This window comes from Podarcis vaucheri (assembly GCF_965113315.1).
Source record: "Podarcis vaucheri genome assembly, chromosome: 4".
NCBI classification, from domain to species: domain Eukaryota; kingdom Metazoa; phylum Chordata; class Lepidosauria; order Squamata; family Lacertidae; genus Podarcis; species Podarcis vaucheri.
In genome coordinates this window covers 47,160,729-47,179,968 of record NC_138762.1, presented here as the reverse complement: position 1 = coordinate 47,179,968, position 19,240 = coordinate 47,160,729, and the positions used below count along the sequence as shown (strand labels likewise).

General features: G+C 42.7%; 1 long non-coding RNA gene across 1 annotated transcript in view; it reads left to right on the top strand.

Moving 5' to 3' along the window:
• Nucleotides 1-16,836, top strand: part of LOC309531388 — a 57,901-nt gene extending 41,065 nt beyond the window's left edge. Inside the window, exon 3 of the long non-coding RNA XR_014219284.1 lies at nucleotides 16,767-16,836. This is a non-coding gene — a long non-coding RNA (uncharacterized lncRNA). The remainder of the gene's footprint in view (nucleotides 1-16,766) is intronic.
• The last annotated feature ends 2,404 nt before the right edge of the window (nucleotides 16,837-19,240 follow it).

Sequence of the window (19,240 nt, the reverse complement as noted above, 5' to 3'; positions counted from 1 at the left end):
TATAATAAACTGTATTTCTTACAGAGTGATGCCATTATTGCGGCATTTTTGAATTGCAAATGAATAGAGCTCATCTTCTGGGGTTGTTAATGCCTGACAGATCAGAATCAAATAGCCACTAGCAACACAAGCAAAATGAGATGTTTCCTTCATCCTCGCCCCCCCCACCTTGTGATCATATTTACAAAAGCAAAGTTGTAACGTTCCCATACAGTTCTGAAATGGTTCAACAAGGCATACCTACATTTTGAATATTTTAAGAAAAAAACCACAAAACTACAAGTAGCACATAAACAGCATTTCCCTTTACCTGTTGTCCCAGATAACTAAGCTGCTATTTATAATCTCTTTCTTCATCAAGCCAGCCAGTTTCCCTCCATCCCAAGGGATTATGTATCTCCTGCAAAACACTGGCTCTAGTCTTATAGTGTCTGGTCATGGCAAGATTCCTCAACTTCAATAGGATAAGATTGTGCTTTCAGAAATGGACTGTCTTCAATAAAAAAAGATGTCATTTATGCAACATAGTTGTGCAAGAACTGAGATGCAATGTGTTATTTGAGGGTATTATTATTATAACAGAATTATTATTATTATGAAAGCATTTGTATACTGCTTTTCATTCACCGAATACCAAAGCAGTTCACAACCATCAAAATTACAATAATAAAATATTTCAATAAAACATTAAATAAACATTTACGCCAGCCACAAACTGAAGAACTGGTATTAGTGGCTTAGGCAGATTTGTTGGGTCAACTTATATTTAAAAATAACTTAATCTTTTTCAAGATACTGTCATTGTCTTCCAGTTGTCCACACACCTTCAGAGGTATGTAGAGGAGTCTGGAAAAATAGACACACTCACAAGTGTGTTCAGGGAAAGCGTGTTCTCCAATAAATGAGAGCACGTGTTGCGGTGTGGGCCGCCAGGCCAGCTCTCTTGTTGCCAGGCAGGTTAATAGTTGTTGCCTGGCATTCTGATTGGATAACCGGGTTGCTGGGGCAAATTGTATGTTGCAAATCGGGTGGGTGGGACCAAAGTCTTTAAATATTGGTGCACTCTGGTTTCTCTTTCTCTTTGCAGAGTGCATCGGATCACCTGCCCACCCTCTTTTCCGGTTGACCTTGCTTTGCCTGTCATGGGGTCGTCTGCCTTGGCGCAGGGGCCTAGTAGGAATTTTGCCATTTGGTGATTGGCTGGGCCATTTGGTTTTTGCCTACTACTCAGCAATTCATCACAACTTGTAAGGTTGCGGTTAGGCATTGGTTATAATATGCTGGTGGTGGAGGGGTGAGGATAGGCTGTGCCTGCCCCTCCTATTGCGCTGAAGGGAATTCTGTTAAAGGAATCCTGGGGCTTGCCACGATTTCGTCCTATCCCTGTCATGGGATCAGGGCCATCCAATCCCTGTCATGGGACCAGGGCCAGCAAGCCTTCGGGGAGCTGCTGGGGTGAGCAGCTTAGCTCAAATGACCCCCAAGTTTGACTTTCCCTTCTACTGGCTACTGATTGGACCTCGGGATGTCAGTTCTGTCCCAGGAGGGGGGACAGATAATTTTAACCAATGTCTAAACAACCACTCACTGATTTTGTATTTTAATAAAGTTGTGGTCAAAATAGTGCCTAAAAACCAAAACTAAAATTACGTGTTATGTGCGAAGTTATTTGACGGGTGGCCTGGGGACCTACACACGCAATAACTGTATCCTTCTCACATGGTATATTAGGTAGATGTGTGTGTTTTGTGAAATGTGGTGTTATGTGGAGCATGACTTGAACATATACCGCAAACTGACTCCTGTGGTGGAAGGTGTGATCTGTGGACCCAGTTTTTCCTTTGCATTGTTTGCAGCTTCACAATTTCTGAAAATCATGGCACGATATGGCACAGTTCTGCTATCTCCAAAAAGACAAAAGGCATGGTCTTGACATCATTATTTCAGCTCTGAGCTGTTCTTTCTGGTTTTAAGTCTTCCCTAAATGCTATGGGACGTGGGTAGCGCTGTGGGTTAAACCACAGAGCCTAGGACTTGCTGATCAGAAGGTCGGAGCTTCGAATCCCCGCTATGGGGTGAGCTCCCGTTGCTCAGTCCCTGCTCCTGCCAACCTAGCAGTTCGAAAGCACGTCAAAGTGCAAGTAGATAAATAGGTACCGCTCTGGCGGGAAGGTAAACTGTGTTTCCATGCGCTGCTCTGGGTTCGCCAGAAGCGGCGTAGTCATGCTGGCCACATGACCCAGAAGCTGTACGCCGGCTCCCTCGGCCAATAAAGCGAGATGAGCGCCGCAACCCCAGTCAGCCATGACTGGACCTAGTGGTCGGGGGTCCCTTTACCTTTAAATGCCATGGAATCATAGAACTGTAGAGTTGGAAGGGACCACAAGGTTTATCTAGTCCAACCTCTTACAATGCAGGAATCTTTCACTCGAAGTGGGGCTTGAACCCACAACCCTGAGATTAAGAGTCTCATTCTCTGACATATCCTGTTGATATGTGGCTCAGGCACTTATTATTCTGTGTATCGAAACAGTGACTTTAACCCATGTCTAGGACACTTATAAGTGAACTTTTCAATTGTAATATTACTCAGTTACAAGACAAATTAAATTTTTTTTTTGTAATGGTGGTTTAGCTGCTATGTATTATGTAATTCTGAGGTAAAGGAAAAACCTCAATGTTTTACTTTCTACACATTTGCATTGATTAGCACTATAATTGATTTCAGAATTATTATTTAAACCAAAATAGCCCCTCTGTCTCTAAGGCACATCAAGGGAAAAAAAATTCTTTGTATTTGCATAATAACTGCTTTGAAACAAGTGATCTACTAAGCAATACTATGTAGACATAGTGTAATGAATGCAGTAGACACAGTCTCTTAGATCAATATCAGAAATACAATGAAAGTTGAATATTTGAAGTCTCTAGATTATTTCAAATCTCTATAATGAGTAATGAGCTCATTTAGATAAGCATTAAGCACAAATTTAATTATATTACTGGTAATTATTAGCAGGTTGTACAATGTGAAGTCCCTTTCATTTTCTTCAAAAGTTGTTATCCATATTAATAATAATAAAATATACATTATTTGACCTCATGAACTGCACAAAAATAAGAAACATGGTTAGTTAGGGATGACTCTGCCCATAAGTCATTTTATTTATTTGCACTTTCACACCAAGTGCACACATCTCATTTGTTCTATACAGTAGTACCTCGGGTTAAGGACTTAATTTGTTCTGGAGGTCTGTTCTTAACCTGAAACTGTTCTTAACCTGAAGCACCACTTTAGCTAATGGGGCCTCCCACTGCCACCACAGTGCAGCCATGCGATTTCTGTTCTCATCCTGAGGTAAAGTTCATAACCTGAGGTACTATTTCTGGGTTAGTGGAGTCTGTAACCTGAAGCATTTGTAACCCGAGGTACCACTGTGTATGATGTTAATCAACACACAGTTCTGCTGTGAAATGAAAGGATGTGAAAATCAAAATGATACTTTTTGTGTAGCATAAGATTAACAAAACATGTTAAAATCATTATTTGTGGTTTTTCGATTTAAATAAATACAAGGTGTTATTGTTCAGTTGATAAACGTTTGAGAAAAAGAAAGTTGAATGATCATTTTGAGTCAGAAAGTCAGTAAGAGAACACTTTTTGGATTCAGTTCTATGCAGTGCTCTCTTTTTTTGCTTTTGCTTTTTTTTCCCCAAAAGGTACCGGTACCCACTGTGTAGTTGTTACAGTAAGTGCCACACTTTTAACATTTTTTGGGGGGCGGGGAAGTTGCCGGTACTGTGTAGCCTTGAGTAGCACCAGAAAAAAGCACTGGTTCTATACCTATTCAGTGCAGTAAACTACATAGTAGTTATTTTTGGATAGAAATATTTAGGAGGGTCTTGTTAAGGGGCACTGATGTCAACAAGTAAGTTAAGCACATACTGATTTATCTTTTCCTGAGCCTAGTGGATTTAAAATTGCTTAATATTGGCTTGATCATGCCCATGTTTTGACATGGACTTGTGCTTCACACCAGCCTGCTGGAGGAAAAAACAGTAACAACTGTAGAAAGTGGCTTGTTCTTTTTCCTAATAGTGTATTTAGGCTTTGTTTTGTTTTAAGTGTCATTTCTAATAAAATATGAGTGTGTAGCATTGGAAGGGGCACATATTTCTCATGAAATTAATAATTATGGAACTACATAGGATTGTCCAAAGGAATGACATTGGCAGTGTAACAATATGGTAGAATCTCTAGATGCAGCTTGTATGTGTTGTTGCTTCCTGGAGGGAATCAGGAACTAATTAAGAGCAACACCCAATTTCCTGTTGCCTGAAAAGAGACAAGCTACAGACAAAGAAAACTCTGTAGAAACATTTGCTTAAATACAACTGGCAGTTGGCTGACAAAGCAAATAATCTGTCTGATGCTGTATTCAGTTCCATGAGTGTGTGGATGTTCCACATCCATGACATGAGGACAAACTTGCTTAAACTCATAAAGCATCCATGGTGTTACGTGCAAACTAGATGTGACTTTAAACTCCTGTTTGAATTAGGGATGTGTGTGTGTGTGTGTGTGTGTGTGTGTGTGTGTAACTGGCCTCTTCTCTTAAAAAAAAATTCAAAGCAGACACAAGTTTTCAAACCCCTGCCACCATAGCATGGACCCATATCAACAAAATCTAATAGTTTTTGCCCTTTTTGACACTCAGATCTAAGTGCCTGAGACAGAAGATTTGCAATGCCCAATAGTAGGGCTGGACTTATTACAGGAGCATTCAACCCACCTGTACTGATGCACAATTTCTCCTGTTCTCAGCCATCTAGTATTTAGAACATAAAATCAAACAAAACGTTGCATATTTTAAGTTATAATCATGCTTGACTAGAATGTGCTGCACAGGCTTTGAATTAGATTTGAAGTCTGTATAGCTGTTGGCCTCAGCCTGCTAGCAAGGTCATATTCGGCTCCTACATGAGTTTCCTCTCTCTGACCCCATGAGCACAATATCCTTCATGCAGTGGCAGGAGAGCTTCTAATACAGTAATGATGCCTTGAAGTACAGCCAGCCAACTACAACTGATATCATGCTCATCATAGTAAAAGATATGCTGGGCTGGCCATATATTGAGGATGGATGATCCCAGGGTGCCAACAACATTTGGTACCTAGTGAGTTACAGGAGGGTACTGCTGAACACAAGATGGAGAGGAAGCAAATGATTCAAGGACATTTTGAGGCAACACGAACACTCATGTTTTTATGGTAACAGCTGGAAACTGATGGCAACAGAAAAGGATTGCTAACATGCTGCAGTTAGAGATTGAAGAGCTCAGTTGGAGAATAAATCTGTCATATATATAGGCAAAGACAGTTTCAAACAGTGAAAGGCTTATGAAGGAGGTTACTTTTTTATAGAGAACATGCTGTAAGTAATCTTCATCTGCATGCACCTTCAGCTGTTGCATCACCTTGGATTTTTATGAAAGCTTAAAAATGGCTAGATATCAACTCCATATCTAAGTTAGTATGTTAGTAATTACATAGGATTCTCTATAAAGTCAAAGAATTTTAGCTGTGTGACTAAAATTTCATATACATAGGCTACATTCCTATGTGCAATTCCTTGAGAGTAATTCCTATTGAACTCACTGGGACTATTTTTGAGTAGATATGCACAGACATACATTGTGTATGTGTTTAGTTTCAAAACCTTACAGGACCTGATGCTGCATAGATAAACCCTTGGCAGCCAGAAATATTTTATTTGATAAGAAAAGCAAACACATTATTTTGATAAAGTCCCACTGAATTGGGATATAAACGTGCCTGTTAAAGATTACCTTCCAGCTTATGATATATACCCAACTTGTGATTACTGATGCACAGGCTGAGTTATCGATATAATATATAATGCAGAGAGAGAGATATATTTGCAAATTAATATTTACTTGCCATCAATTTTACTCCTCAAGGAAATTATTGCTCTCTGCATAGCACCACAAAATATGAGGAAAAGGGAAAACAGATGGGAAACAAATGCTAACAGTAAGAAAATGCACCGGCAAATTTGGATTTAACTAGGAAATTTAACGTGACAAATATTTCACTTTTCAAAACTCAACTTTTGTAAGATTAACATGTGAGTTTGACCAGGATTGTGAACATCGACAATTAGTGCTAACGAAACACTTCATCAGTCCTACTAATAGGAAGAACCTACAGAAAAATAAAAAAAAAGATTAATGTACTTCAACACCTCATGCATAGAAATGATTTTACAGAGCACTGCAAAGATTCATTTATTTGCAGGATAACACAATCATTTGGTGATGCTTCCTGGATGTCTGGAGTTGAAAATAATTTGTTTTGTTCATAAGCCTGTTGCATGAAACTAGATATCATCACAGTTATTTCATGCAGGCACCCAAGGGAAAAGTTTACCTCTTTCCATATTCTTTTGCAGAAACACTGCATAATTTTTTTGTGTAGCATGAGTGAGCTGAAAAGGCACATTTTCAACCTCTAGATCTGTAGTATGTCAACCAACACATACACTTCTTTTAGTAATTATATTGACTGAATTTCTTACATTATGCAAAGCTTCATGGGTTACTAACGATATGAGTAATGCTTATACCACATTTTGAAGTGGAATGAAACCATAGGTTAGTACTGGCATGGATGATTTGCTGCAGCAATTACTGATTTGATTGTGTGACCTTATACTTTTAAAGCTTTGTTTCTGTAAGCCTATAAGCTTCAGATCATCAGCCAAAGTTGTCTGTGGAGCTTAGGTGATTTATAACAGCTGAATAGCTGGTTCTTTTATTCTGTACAGGGCAAACATTGTTTGATAGGAAAGCTACTCTACAAGTCATTTTGCTCATCAAAATGAATCTGCCTGAACTACTGAAATAGTCACACAGTGCACACTTCTGGTCCTTGATAAAGCGTGTTCTCACTAAAAGAGAGCACGTGTTGCGGATGGGGCCGAACAAAACTCCACTTGGTTGCCAGGCAGTATTAGATTCAAGGGGCCTGGAGCAGATTGGAGGATGGTGTTACTGGGGTAAATTTGATGTTGCCAATTTAGGGGTGGGATCAGTGGTTATTTAAGCAAGGTCCACAGCTTTCTCTTTCTCTTTCGCTGTGGACATCGGATCACATGGAGCACTTGGACTGTCTGGAGGACAGTGATGCAAACTTCTCATTGTCTGGTTACATTTCTTTATTTCTCCCTTCTTTTAATCCTCTTTAGTCCCTTAAATAATTTAATTCCCCTTTTTCCTGTTCAATTTCCCACCCCACCCCTTACCCTGCCCTGTGGGAAGATTCTCCCTGTATCTGTGGCTTGCCTTTCTTTCGCAAAAAGGTTTACCCCATTTCTCCTGTTGTAAATTGTGGGGCTAGTTAGGGCTGTTCCCAGCTTAGCTGGAATCACTTTCGTTTATAGCACCCCCGAAGGTTGGCTTTATTTGAGTGTGTGCAGCGCTGTTGGCCAAATTTTAATCTAGCCTTGGGCGGGAGCACTATTTTGAGTTCCTTTAATATCGCTATGAGACTAAGATTCTCAAGAGCAGAGGCATGGAGCCCTATTCAGCCTGTGCATAACTTCCGAGCCTAAGTATGCTACAGGTAGCAGTTAATTGTTAAGTCTCTGACCTCTCTATAAGAATGTACCTGCTTGCAGGCTCAGTTGCTGCTAATGTATATCTGAGGCAGACGGAGGGCGGCAGAGGCTGTCTGTGCCTCCAATGACTATGAGCACTCTGTATATGCTCTTGAACTATGCTGTTTCTGAACAAGTTTATTTTCTTTAAGTTTGTTTTGCCCTGATAGTGGCGACTGCCATTTTAGAGGCGAGCCATTGTGGTTTAGTGGCTAAAGTGTAGGACTAGGACCTGGGAGACAGGGTTCATATCCCCCTCTTAGCCATTGTTATAACAAAACAAAACAAACTGCTCCTTTTGGGCTATTCTGTTGCTGGGTAGTTCGGCCCATTTGTGATAAAAGAACTTTGGGTTTCTTGAAGGGGTGCTTCCCTCTAAAAGGGCAAGCAGGGGTACCTGGACAAGCTGTGGGCTGCCTCAACTCTGCTATTTCACTGGAAACATTTATACCTGGCCTAGCAGGTGACCCTAGGGCTTTGCCCTAGAATTCGATGGCCTGGAAGTGTTTCCGGCCTGAATAGTGTCCCCATGTGGTCCATGAAGCATTGGTTTCACCAGTTCCTTACATTGTTTAGTTTTTGCGGACTATGACTGGGCTTTTGCAAATGCCTCAAGAGCTTGCCTCTCCTGCAGGGGATGACTTGTGGACGCCCCAGGTGTCTTCTTCCAGAAGGAAGCATCTTCGAAGGCTGCAATCCAGGAGGAGGGCAAAGAGGAGCAGGGATCATGATTCAGACATCACCTTGGACCTCTACAGGGGTCAGGGTGAGGCTGTCCCGGGTCTTTAGGGATCATCCTGGATAACTCAGCTGGGCAGCGCATAGTGCCGGTAATGCCTAGGTTGCAGGATTGGTCCCTATATGGGACAGCTGCATGCTCCCCCATTGCTCTACCTGGACACTTAGGTCCAGTGTCGAGGGCCTTTTGGTGGTTCCCTCACTGCGAGGGATGTAACAGGCGCCACGTTTGCAATATGCAAGCGGGAGAAAGCACCTTTGTGTGCCCGCACTGCAGTTTGCTCTGTGCGTTGCAGGACACAGCGCTGCACGGGCTGCATTTGCATTGCATTGCGTGAGAGATTTGCATTTGCATTGCACAGAGGTTGTGTGCATTGCACAGAGGGTGTGAGTGCATTGCACAGAGGGTGTGTGTGCATTGCACAGAGTGTGTGTGCATTGCACGGAGGGTGTAGTGGCATTTGCACAGAGTGTGTGTGGTTTGGTTTTTGTTTTTTTTTTTGTTTTTTTGCATTGCACAGAGAGTGCATTGCACGGAGTGTGTAGTTGCATTGAACAGAGGGTGTGTGCAGTGCACGGAGTGTGTAGTTGCATTGCATGGAGGGTAGTTGCATTGCACGGAGTGCGTTTTTGCATTGCACGGAGTGTGTAGTTGCATTGCATGAAGTGTGTAGTTGCATTGCATGGACTGTGTAGTTGCATTGCACAGAGTGGGTAGTTGCATTGCATGGAGGGTAGTTGCATTGCATGGAGTGCGTTTTTGCATTGCACGGAGTCCTTTTTTGCACTGAGTGTGTAGTTGCATTGAACGGAGTGTGTAGCTGCATCGCACGGAGTATAGTTGCATTGCATGGATTGTGTGAGCACTGCACGGAGTGTGTTTTTGCATTGCACAGTGTGTGTCTGAAAAGGAAGCTGGCACGGCGGCAGTTTTGTCGGGACTTTTTTAGCGGTTCTGGCCAGCGTCGGCCCTGTAAATTTACGTATTATGATGGCAGCACAAGATGCCCCCTGCCCAAGCAGGGCTGGAAGCTGGCAAGCAATACCTCAATACTTTTTGCCCATATTCCCATTTTATTTAGGGATCCAGTTGGATATCGTTGCTAAAACATACCACTTGCCTATGGAGAAGCTGTCTGCCTTGAAGGAAGTTATTTTGTAATACTTCCTCTGTAGCAAGTGATGCTTCATCAGATCCGATCTTGCTGGGTCACTTAATTAATCTTGCATGCAGAGTGGTTGCCCCAGGCCGCCCCTTCCCTTCCCACTAGGCCAGGCTGCCTGCGGCCTGAGGTCCCCTTACCTTTCTCATGCAATGGGATCTCATGCAATGGTTGCAATTCCTATATGTATGCAATAGTAGTTGGCCATGGCAGGATACTTTCACAGGGATTTTTCAGGTTCATGCTGATGCTGCTGGATCTTTGCCCTTTGGTTTTTTATTTCAGGGGCTGCTGGTGTGCAAAGCCATGGCCTCAAGCCCGGTATGGTGAGGCAATCATGTGACCTAACTTTTGAGTTTTCCCCATTGTAGTAGCCGTTCACATGTGGCCCGAGGAGTTCAGTGACCATCGGATCTGCTTTTGGTCTGATAACCAGGTAGTGGTGAGCGTCTTGGCTAAACAGTTCTCACGCTCCAGCAGAGTCTCCGCCCCTCCGCTCATGCTTTTGAGCTGCACCGCTTAAGGTTTAATATTGTGCTTTCTGCTCTCCTGATTACGGGATCCTCTAATGATGTCTCTGACACTCTATCCCATTTTCAGATGGAGCGCTTCAGATCCTGGGCTCCAGACTCAGCTATTGCCAGACTTTTCCAGACCACCTGTGGCATTTTGACAACAATTAGTAATTACAGAGAGCAGCAGCTTCCATTTCCCCTTCTGCTTTTAGCTCTTATGGGAAGGCCTGGATGGATTTCTTAGCCTTAAGCTGGCAGTCCTCGGCCATTCAGATGAACTGGCCCCCATCCTCTGAGCAGATCCTGCAGTATTTGGTCCACCTGCCGCAGATTGGGCATGCGGCTATAACTATAAGAATTCAGTCCGCTGCAATGTCTGTTATACTGAAGCTTTATTTTTCAGAGACCCTTGCATAAAGTTTGTAATGTGCAGGGCCTTGGAAGGTTGGAATAGGCTCCAACCTCATAGGACAGTGGGCAGGAAGTCGGTCAATTTTACCTAGGCAGGATCTGCAACAAGTTAAAACTTGTCTGCTGGTAAAAGATCAAGGCGAGACTCCTTTCAGTATTCCATTGCATTTTGGGCACTGAGGGTTGGGGAAATGGTTGTTGGAGCCAGCACAGGGCTGAGAGTCTGGAGGCTTATTGCTTCAGGACTTTTCCTTATCTGCTTTGGAGCTTGTCATTAGAGTTGGGAACTCTAAAACAGACTTAGTGGGCAGGAGTGCCACAATCAGGCTTCCCATTACAGATGAGGAGGGCCCTTGCATGGTTATGGATACCAGAAAAAATTGGCTTTTCATTCCCCTGGGGGCTGGCCCACTCCTAGTGCATGAAAATGGGTTCCCGTTAGCCAGGCATTAATGTGCTTACGCCGTGCACCAGTTATTACGGCCTGCGGCTTGCCTACCACTGAACACGCCTCATTCCTTCCGAATAGGGCTGCTGCAACGGCTGCACACTGGGGGCCTGTCTGTAGACAGGATTGTGAATACGGGTCATTGGAAGTCTGACACTGACAAGGGCTATATCAGGAAGTGTCACAATGATGTCTGTGCTGATGCTTGTCTGTTATTTCCTTTTCTCATAGGAGCAGTGGTGCACATTTGGGCCACAGCATTGTACACTGGGCTGGCAAGCGCGCTGACAAGTCTGGACTGGGGCGCCATCTCAGTCTTCCTGCCCATGTGGACATATACTGGATGTCCAGATGGGGAATGCTTTGGGAGGAGATCCTTCCTTTGGTGCGGTCGAGTGTGACCTGTGCAGGTCCTCCCGCAGGGCTGGTGGTACAGCTGGGCGAGAATGTTTGCTGTCTTCCTCCAGCATAAGTCTGCATTCCTGCATGCAAGAGGGCTTGGATTGAGTTGATGGCAGCTCTCCCTGGACTCAAAATAATTTAAGGCATTTGGTTCAAGGTGGTCTGGAGGGGGGGTTGGAGCACCTGTCCCCTCCAATGCGCAAAGATATTCCATTAAAGGAAACCAAGGATTTGCCATGCTTTGTCAACCCCTTTCGAGGGGTAGGGCCACGCAAGAGTCCCTGGGAGCATTTGGGGTGAGCTTGAGTCTGATCCTGGTTCATTGCTCCCCCACGCTGTTTACTTGTACTGACGATATGGTGGGGCCCAGTCGTCAGTGCTGCCCTGCTGAGGTGAGGTGCAGCTAGTCGGGAACCAATGCCTAGACAAACTACCACCGAGCAGGCCAGAAAGCATGTTAATATGGCGGTGGAAAATAAAATAAATAAAGTAAATCAAATAAAATAAAATAACATATAAAATAAAATAACAAATAAAATAAAATAGGTCCTTGCTTTAGGTGGTTCTGTGATATTGCACCCTGCTATTTTCTTCAAGACTGTTCCCCTCTTTGGGGCAGATGGGGGGTGCATCTTTCCCCTATGGGGAACGACACCTGGCGGGATGCAATTGCCTTGGGATTCATTTGTCCCCCACAATGTTGCTGGTACTGACGATATGGTGGGGCCCAGTCATCAGTGCTGCCCTGCTGAGGTCAGGTGCAGCTAGTCAGGAACCAGTGCCTAGACAAACTACCACCAAAGAGGCCGGGAAGCATGTTAATAAGGAAGTGTAAAATAAAATAAAATAATAATAAAATAATAATAAAATAAAATAAAAATAATAAAGTAAAATAGGCTTTGCTTCAGGTGGTTCCATGATTTTGCACCCTGTGATTACCTTCAAGGCTGCTGCCAGCTTTAGGGTGAATATTTCCCCTATAGGGAACGACACCTGGTTGGCTATGGTTGCTTTGGGATTGAAGGAAGGGTTGCATTTGTGAGTGGTTTGGCGGTGAGCTAAGGCTCTGTGGCGGTTAGGCATTGGTTAAATTGGTTGGTGGAGGGGTATGGATTGGCTGTGCCTGCCCCTCCAATGCTGCTGCTGACGGGTATTCCGTTAAAGGAATTCTGGGGCTTACCATCCCTTCGTCCAAACCCTTGGAGCAGGGTGCGGGCCGTGTAAGTTCCCAAGGAACAAGCAGGGAATAGCTGAGGGTCTGTGTCGCAGTCCCAGCTGTCCCTGGTCTTGTTCCTCCACACGCTGACTCACGGGAGTCAGCGCTGTCCCCAAGGCGGGGGGGACAGATAGTCATAACCAATGCCTAAGCAACCACTCTCAATTTGTATGAAAATAAAGTTGTGGCCAAAAGTATGCCAAAAACCTTAAACAAAAATTATGTGTGATGTGTGAGTTATTGGGGTAGGGGTTTTGGGGGACCTCAGCACGCAAAGCGTGTTCTCACTAAAAGAGAGCACGTGTTGCGGATGGGGCCGAACAAAACTCCACTTGGTTGCCAGGCAGTATTAGATTCAAGGGGCCTGGAGCAGATTGGAGGATGGTGTTACTGGGGTAAATTTGATGTTGCCAATTTAGGGGTGGGATCAGTGGTTATTTAAGCAAGGTCCACAGCTTTCTCTTTCTCTTTCGCTGTGGACATCGGATCTCCCGCCCGCCCACCCTTGCTTGGGCTTGCGCCTTGACCTTGCTCTGCCTGTCATGGGGTCGTTCGCCTTGGTGCGGGGGCCCAGTAGGAATTTTTCCAATTGGCTGATTAGTGTGTGCCTTTTGGGTTTTGCCTACTGCTTAGCAAATCGTCACAACTTGTAAGGTTGGCGGTTAGGCATTGGTTAAATTGGTTGGTGGAGGGGTATGGATTGGCTGTGCCTGCCCCTCCAATGCTGCTGCTGACGGGTATTCCGTTAAAGGAATTCTGGGGCTTACCATCCCTTCGTCCAAACCCTTGGAGCAGGGTGCGGGCCGTGTAAGTTCCCAAGGAACAAGCAGGGAATAGCTGAGGGTCTGTGTCGCAGTCCCAGCTGTCCCTGGTCTTGTTCCTCCACACGCTGACTCACGGGAGTCAGCGCTGTCCCCAAGGCGGGGGGGACAGATAGTCATAACCAATGCCTAAGCAACCACTCTCAATTTGTATGAAAATAAAGTTGTGGCCAAAAGTATGCCAAAAACCTTAAACAAAAATTATGTGTGATGTGTGAGTTATTGGGGTAGGGGTTTTGGGGGACCTCAGCACGCAACTTGCACATAATCACGTCCTCAGGGTGGACTATGACCTCTGCAGTCAGCATGCTTTGCCAAAATTCAAAGCAAACGGGTAGAAAAACAATTTGCTTCAATATCTGTAGAAGCAGCCGGTTTGAGTGGCAACTTGGTCTTTCAGTGAGTTTTTGTGACCCCTGGATGAGTGGAAAGTTGTGCATGAATAAGCAGGCAAGTCCCAGCAAGGCAGATGTTGCACTCAGTGACCTTCACTTGCTGGAGCTGATAATAAGTTTGGCTGTCATTCACTGCCCTTTTGAGGGTTTCACACAGAGGATCAATGCCAAGGAGGCACATTTGATCCTATAGGCCCTGCCAGAAATTAGGTTTGGATTTAGATTTTCTGGCACTAATCCGACCCTAGTTTGACAACAAAGGATCTGTTGTAATAACATGTGCAGAAGGCATGTCTCTCATATGCTTGTTTCCTCAAAGGGACAAGATGGTCATGTCCTTGACTACCTTTCATTCACTACATAAATGTGAAGGTAAACAGGTATATAATATGTTATATAATACATAAAATGATTAATGTTTGTGACCTTTTTTATTAAAAAAGTCAGCAAATACACAGAGATGTCACTAAAATACTGATCTGTTTTTCAGTGGCTACTCTTAGCTTCCCAGCTCATTGTCAGCAATGCTCCTGGGGTAGTGATAACTCTGCCACACAACCTAAGTATGTCAGTTATCCTTACATGCAGTACAAAGTCTTTGAGAGAGAATGACATCCTAGCCAACTGTTTCTGTATGTTTTTCTAAAGCTTCATCCCTTCATTAATGTTTTAAAATCAGGGGGAGTCAACATGGTACCTTCCAGATTCTATAGACTACAATTCCCGTTATTCCTAACCCTTGTCCATGTTAGCCAAGGATGATGGGATTTATAATCCAAAACATCTGGAGGGCATTATATTGTCTACTCATGTTTTGAACTCTGCGTAGTCCTTTTTCTCAAGAATACACTATAAAGCACCCTTTGCTTCTGACTTCTTTAATCACTCACACCTACCTGGCCAGAACCACTTAGCCTCTTGTCCTTTCTCCCTGCCACATTCACATAGCCTGGTAAATAATAATATTCCACCAGCTAAGCATTTTTATCCGCCTTATTTACAGAAAATTTAGCATTAACTTAAGAATGCACCCACTACCCTTCATATACCTGGAGGAATTTTGAAAGTCTTGAAATTCCACAGAAGTTTTGGCCAACAAAAATCCCCAAATTTGCCTTTGAATATCACTTTGGGTGAAATTCAGTGAAAAATCTCATTGTTTTTGGAAAAGTCTTCTTTACCATCCCTAGTCATAAGTAATGCACATAGGTGCAACTCTCTGTATGCCGAAGTCTGTTGAGAAGGTGTTTGAATTCAGCTACAGCTGAGAGCTACCTCTAGTTTTTAAAGGAAAAGCAATAAACTGGCAGCCAGACAATAAACAGATCTTTTGTGAGTTCAAAAAGGAGTGAATAGTATCTGGAGGCTGATGCAAGCAAGGTCTGCATTCCGGCACTGTTCATTGATTGAGCTCTCAGATGTCTGCTCTGAAGTTCACTAGGGCTTGCATAAGACATGGATCTGCCTTGCAGCCATTTCAAAGTTCAGTTAAAGGAGGGGAAAAAACTATGTTGTGGTTTTAAGTCAGCAGGGGAAAACCGATACATGGAAGGCAAAGAATGAAAAACTAGTGGTGGATGATAACAAAAGAAAACCCTCCATTACCTGAACATGCATTCTACAACAATTGCAGGACAAGTGGTTCATGTGGTATGGAGAAAGTAGTGCTTTGTGGGGCTTCATTGAGAAATGTAGGGACAGGGAAGGCTAGGACTTTATATTTCAAAAGCAAACCAAAAAACCCTTCTTACCCCTTCTCCTCCCACGTGGCCAGCATCATAACTATAGTGGCCTTCCTCACCACTCTAGGTGCCCATTTATCACAACACACAGGCAATAGACAAGATATTTGGTCAGGGATCTACAACCGCTAGGTCCTGGCAGAATGAAATAATTTCAGTTGCCATGCATTCTAATTCCATATGTGTTAGGGAGAGGCTGTCAACAGCTAGTCACTGTGAGCAGTAATTCTTGATAGCTAGACTAGTGCTGCTGTGTAGCCTGATGTAGTCACTCTGGGATGATTCAGGCATTGAGTAGGCACAACAGTACAAGCCTCTGGGGACTCTACTACTTCAGGCATGTACTAGGGAGAATCATCTATTCGAAAGTGCCTTTGCATTAACAATTCCTTCTGTATACAAAAGTGACCAGTCACGTGAAAGGCATGTCAAATAAGCTTTCTTCCTGACATGCCAGCTTTGTAAGCACAAAGAGAGAATTTGACATAGAAGTACTTCCCAACATCTAAGCCCCAACTTTCATGAATTTCTTTTATGAATTTCTTGAACATTTGAATTAACTTCAATTATAGCCACTTCTCATAGTAATTTTGTCCTTAGGTGCATGAGTATAAACTGGCATACACTGCATCAAAAGTTAAGTACTGTATGTACGTATGTGTTTACATACATACTGTAAACTGGAATTGTACATAGGAAAGCTGTATTCAGTGCTATTTTTTTTAGAAAAAAAGGTGCCAGAACTCACCCCAAATGCATCCATTCTCTTATAATGGCAATGGCACCCACCTGAGAAGTTCCCAAATTGAGTTCCTGTGAGTTCTGGTTGGAAAGAAGCCCTGGCTATATTGAAATGGTTTTTAACATGTTTTGAATATCTTTTTATTGTTTCATCGCTTGTTGCTGCCATGGGTTCCTTTGGGAGGAAGAGATAGATATAAACGTAATAGACAAATGAACAATAAAATACATAGGGGCAGACTTTTTCTTCCTGTGGAGAAAACCATCAAGTCCAGTAATTTCCTGGGGAATTTACTGTATGCCTTCAAAGTACATGGCAGCAAAGGTTCTGGGCAGCTAGATTAACATTGTTTTAAAAGACCAAAATACAGCTTGCAGGAATAGAGGAGGCAACGATGCAGCTCTTAGATTCTGAAGTGTACTCATGATTCAATCTAATAAGGTGATTGAGGATATGACTTGGTTAGAATGTTCCCCATTCTTTCCTTTAATCAGATGAGTCCACTCCTGTGTGAAATACTATTGCTGGGATAGGGGAGCCCTCACCCAACATTCTTGAGGGAGCATGCATGGTGAGCCTGTCCCTAGAAGCCACTGGATGAAGAACCTTTTAAGAGGTGAATTGAGTTATTCCTTTGGAGGATCCGGAGAGGTGGGAACAGGCATCCAAGTTGAATCGTTCATTGGAGGGGGAACATCTCTGCATACTTCCCTTCAGTAGCGTCTTGCTAATATATTTTGTATACCATAATTTTACAAGCATGGATGCAATGGTGATAGGTTGACCTTCCCTTCACCACTGAAAGAACTGGGCTTCTAGAGGGTATGCATCCTGAGGTCCCAATTCCTGCTTCCCAGCAAACATTTTGGCACCACAGACCCTCCTTAAGTATTGTAAAAATTGTCAACCTCCCTGCATTTTTGTTTTGGTTTGCCAAAAATACTAATGTGAAAACATCAGTGATTAAGGAATAAAACTATTTGAAATAAGAGCTGGCACTAATGATGATGATGATTCAGCTGGAAATGAATTTTTCTTCACTGGATTCCAAGCAAAATGTTCTTTAAAATGAGGAAATGAATGATATCCTTATTTTCTCTCTCCATCCCAGATGTTTTGAATAAAATGGGGATGAACAGTTCTGGCAAGTATAGAAAATGGTTGCATGGACTATTGTGTTATTAATTCCATATCCCACAAGAGACTATCAGACAGTGTTTAATTACTACTTTCCTGGACTCAGAAGGCATGAGATTAAGATAAAGCAAACAGATTACTTTTCAGAGCAAGGTCCTAAAGCAAACATTTTAAATGGTAAACTACAGTGGGAAAAGGTTTGTGTCTATGATATTTAATTTAGTTGAAAAGGAAACACTTTTTTTTATACAGTGGATAAAAGTTTGTCAAACATTGTGAATAAATTGAATTGATGGTGCCTGCAGAATTTGGTAGCACCGATACTAAAATAAAATGAAGTTATAAAAATGCAAGCATGAGTAAAGACTGGAGTATATTAATACATGATAGTATTAAGTACTCAATCATTTATGGCAGAAATACATCTGACATGTTAAAAAACTTATGTCATTTCCCAACATTTCCTAACTTTGTAGGGCTGTGGGAAGGGCTATCTAGCTAGAATAAAAACAACGGGGTTGTGTGAACTGGTGGCATCTGCTCTCACATGGCAGGGCAGTCCATGTGCACACTACACCACCCACCCCCAAAGGAAGCCTGAAAGCATCAGTTTGTTCATATATGAGGCATGAATACCCTCAAGCGTTTTGGCTAAGTAAGGTCATAACTTGAATAATCATTGTTAGGTATCTCGGGGTCATGAGCCTCTCCCCTCCCTCCACTTCAGTCATGTTAATCACGGTGAATATCTTAGGTGTAAAAGGAGTCCATGCAATAGCAATGTACCATATTCTGATATAACCAGCTGCAGCGTCCCTTCCTTTGTCACCGTGATAAAGGATGTGTCAAGCATCACAAGCATCTCCCCTTTCCTCACATACGATTCTGCAATTAGGATCCCACTGTATTATATTCAGAGTTCAGCAACTGTTAAATGTGCTATGCCAGCATCACACTAACTACTATATCAGTCATGTTAGATGACCCCCTTGAAAATTGCTGCCAAAAGTTTATGTGTCAGAAATCACTTTCCAAAATGCTTATGAAGTGAAGAATTTTTCACAGCCCTTTAGACATGGAGAACTGTCACTCAATGCAACCAAGCGGAGCAGTTTATATTCGAAGACATGCAATTCAAAAGCCTTGCTTGGACAATTGCTACCTGTCATCTGTCAGCCATTGCGTACCATGTTTAGGCAGATGTTAACCCTAATATAGTAAAATAACCCCTGGAAATCACTACAAGAGATCCAATGAGTGCCTCTGCTTTATTTTCAATATGGATGATCCATAAAGGTTGTAGTCCAACGTAATTGCTCTCAAATTCCATCTATTGTGAAATTAAAACTTCCTGTAAAATCTAGACCTCCATTTGTACTGTATTTTATATAGGATTCATTTTTACTTGAACATTTATTCTGTTCCCAGAACACATCATTAAGTGAGATGGCTGTATGAATGCCACCCCGTGCCTCTAAATATCCTGGTAGGTGCATGTATACTGGAAAACGTGTGTGTGTTGGCTGTATAATGAAATTCCACACAGTAATTCATAAATGGAATAGGTTTTTTCAGACAGAATTTTGTAGCACATGAAGGCACCTTGTGTGTTAGAATACAGATAATGTGCACGTTCCCATATTAAATAAGGTCCCATGCAATGCACCCTGATGTTCTTGAAGATACATATTTTTAGAATACTATATCTATTCCAGATATAGCTGTAGATCCTTATTACCATTTATGTGGATGCGGTGGCTGAAATTTCTGTCATTCAAATTGTTCACTAATCATCCAAACAGCACAGACTTATGAATCTTGCTGATTGGTC